Below are 3,385 nucleotides of genomic sequence, written 5' to 3' on the forward strand. Positions count from 1 at the left end.
ATTAACTAGTACTTAAGTGTGTAATTACATATTCCATTTCAAATTCTAAATCTTAAACTAATCATATTCATTTTTAATTACAAATTAGCTAACTAAATATTTAATTAAGCTTAATTAGGTTATTTAATTACTCTTCTAATTATTTAATTAATTATTAATATTTTAGAGGCCATTTAGGATCTGCTAATTACATTATAATTCTGCTAAATTAGATTAACTACTGATTTTTTTGGGACATGATTAACTACTGATTTAGATTGAGGCTCTCTAGGGTTTGCTTTTAATCTTTCTCCTTCCATTTTTTTCGTCGCCGTTACTTTTTTCTCGTCGCCATTCATTCGTTTCTGCTTCGACCTCGCGTGCTTCGCGTGAATTAATGCGTTGGAAGAGTAGCTAAAGAAGCTTTTTCGCCTCCTCCTCCGACGTCGGATCGAAAGTCACGCCGGTGGCTCGCTCGCTGCGAAGGTAACCATCTTTCTCCACGACAAGAACGCCGCGCGCGAGTCTTAAATCCCGTAATCTTTTAATCCCTTAAATCCCGTAATTCGTTAGGCAGGATTTAGCGTATATCTGGCTCCTTTGTCATTTCGCCCTCTTCCTTGTAGGTTGAAAAAAGGAGTTTTTTTCTTTGTGACAAGGCGCGCTGTTAATGCTCAATTTTCAAGTAATTTCATATTAGTTGGATCTGCAATTTGTAATAACGTGCTTCAGTTTGTGTACTTAAACTGCCGCTGTATGCTCATTCATCCTTTAGGCTATGCCATTGGAATCCTTTTCAAGAGTTTGTTTTTCTGGGCAGTAGTTCCTTCTAATGAATACGGATTTAGTGGCAATTTTTATTCATTGCAAATAGTAGAATTACAAAAAATCATGCAATTTAGCTTAAAAAATAGGTTGAATAGAAGCACAAATCCATTGAGTTGATGAAGATGACAAAAATGGCATTTCATTTTAATTGTTTGAGTCTGGCCGCAATCGTGATGTATTAATACATCTAGAAGGATTGAATAGCTGCATTATTGCCTATGGCAAAGATACCTATCTCTCTTATTCACATATAAGGACTGAAGGAAATGTCTTTTGGAATTCTTTTGTTGAAATAGTAAGCTCTTGGTTCAAGTTATGGATTGTTACAAAAAACTTTATCTGCGTCAGATAATTGAGAAAGTGAAAGAAATTAGTATGTTCAATTACAAAATGGAGGAGTTTAATAGATCTCTAATGACTGCTTTGATAGGTGTTATAATCATCATCATCATCATTTTTTGGCTGATGCCATATATTTGGGGTTCAGTTCTGGATCTTAGATCACCATCCATTCTTATTTGGTGATGACAGCTTGACCTTCAAAGGTACTGATATTATGTTAAGTCAGTGATAAACAGTTACTCCCTTATTCTTGGAAAAACCTGTTTGATTTTTTCAATGTCGTAAAAAGCTTTGTTGCATAGATTGTTTTGGTGGATATGTCCTATTGTCATACTAAACTATCCATTTAATTGGAGGAGCTTGACTTGTATTAGATGTCACTTGGCATTGCAAGCATCCTAAATAAGTTCAGGGGCTTTTCTTAGTACACTGCTTATATCCGAAATTTCATTCATTAATGCAATGGTTATGATTGATTCTAGATTTGCCTTGTCTTGCTTATGGTTAGGCTATATATTACACAAACAATCGAAAATTCCTCAAAAAGTTTCTTTACTGTAAGCTTTATAATTGCAAAGATTGCCTACTTTTAAGTCATGCTTTTCTATAGGCTTGTTCTTGACAGCTAAAGAATACTTGAGGAAGTTGCTTATTAACTTCTTTATTGCAACCCCTATCCATGCCATTTTTTTTGCTACTGTTAAATGTTTTTCTTATAACAATATTCACAAAAAATGGCGAACAATTAGATTGTAACAATACATAGTGCAAGTACATGAGGTGCACAGGCTATTACAAAATAGTAAAGAAGAAGAAGAACTAAAGATGCATAAGCTAATTGACTACCAGAAGAGATAATAATAGCGATTGAGGAACTAGCTTTGAGAAGGAATAGAAAACAAGACCTTATGGAGCAAAGTAGAAGAAGCTAAATATAGTATCATCGAGTGTATGTGATGCATAAAGCCACTTAGAAGCCAAATAAGAGGAGTGTCAAAACAGCCAAAACCTCTTCAATCTACTTGAGGAATAGCATATTCGGTACTCAAAATGTATATCATTGTTTACCATACTTCAAAGTGTGATGAATCAAATCCATAGAAGCAAATGAGCAACAAAATTCAAAAGCTACTTGAAAGAGACTTTATAATAAGAGACAAGCTGACACCAAAACAAGCAACTTCAATGGACCATTTGATCATAGGGGAGGAATGAGAGATCCTACGGGCCTTAATGTATTTCTTATTTTTTTCTATGTCTAGGCATGATTAATAAACTCAATTTTGTTATTTTTAAAAATTGAGTTAACCCTGGTGACAGAATTACAATTAAATATTGAAGTACATTGAAAATACATATTCAATTTATTTGAAATATCCACAACCAAATTTATAACTTGTCCCTGAGTTTAAGTCGTGAAGCATGGAGGCAACATAACGACATGAACACGACTTAACTATAAAAATTAGAACGTTATATCTCATGGGTACAATGTCACTTTTTTAAATTATTAATATGAAATACATAATTAAAACACCTAATACTTGTATTATTTATAGAAAAGCATGACAATGAAGTTTAAAATATTATACTTCACATAAGAAACTTCATAGTAACAACAGAAAAAACAGAAAATGTTACTTATGATTAGATTTAAAAAGTTTTTATGACGTGTAGTTATTGCCATTTTTCAGTAACACACCAACATTAACATTCATGAATCATTGCCAAATATTTTGCTAATATCAATAGTGTCTACAAAATATCAAAAATCCTAAAAAAGAATATCTTAAATTTCCGCAGTCTGATTTGTTTGATAATGAACTTGCACTTGATCAGTATGCCCGTCCAGGAGTGTACCTAGCTCTAAAGAAGTCCCATTGCATTTGCTTAATAAGGCCATATATTTTAATATTTATTTTTCTAGGCTTCGTAGGGGTGTGAACCATTGTTGCGTTCACCTAGATGCTTCGAAGCTCTTTTATGCGCCTCCAAGGCCTTCAGTAGCTCTGCTGTGGTCCTTCATATTTTTGTTGGCCTCTTTGTATTATAAACTTGTTGTAATGATGTTGACAATAGTCTTTAATATGTAATTGTTCATTATCTTTTTTTTTTTGTATGTGAATATTTTTTTTATTTAAAGTGATTTCAAGGATCAATTTGTATTGAGGTAACGATAATTGCAAACATGTGATTTCCTCGTTCTTGCGTATATGACATTTTAAAGGTTATCAAA

General features: G+C 32.9%; 1 long non-coding RNA gene across 3 annotated transcripts; it reads left to right on the forward strand.

The window, feature by feature from the left end:
• Positions 1 to 263: 263 nt before the first annotated feature.
• Positions 264 to 3,385, forward strand: LOC114579786. 3 transcript variants are annotated; one of them, XR_003700968.1, is made up of 3 exons: positions 264 to 465; positions 1,238 to 1,352; positions 2,953 to 3,385. It is a non-coding gene; the product is annotated as an uncharacterized LOC114579786 (long non-coding RNA). The 3 variants fall into 3 exon arrangements; XR_003700967.1 differs by lacking the exon at positions 1,238 to 1,352 and having other exon boundaries at positions 2,953 to 3,361; XR_003700966.1 differs by lacking the exon at positions 1,238 to 1,352 and having other exon boundaries at positions 3,077 to 3,361.

This window comes from Dendrobium catenatum, unplaced genomic scaffold, assembly GCF_001605985.2.
Source record: "Dendrobium catenatum unplaced genomic scaffold, ASM160598v2 fragScaff_scaffold_631, whole genome shotgun sequence".
In the NCBI taxonomy this organism is placed as follows: Eukaryota; Viridiplantae; Streptophyta; class Magnoliopsida; order Asparagales; family Orchidaceae; genus Dendrobium; species Dendrobium catenatum.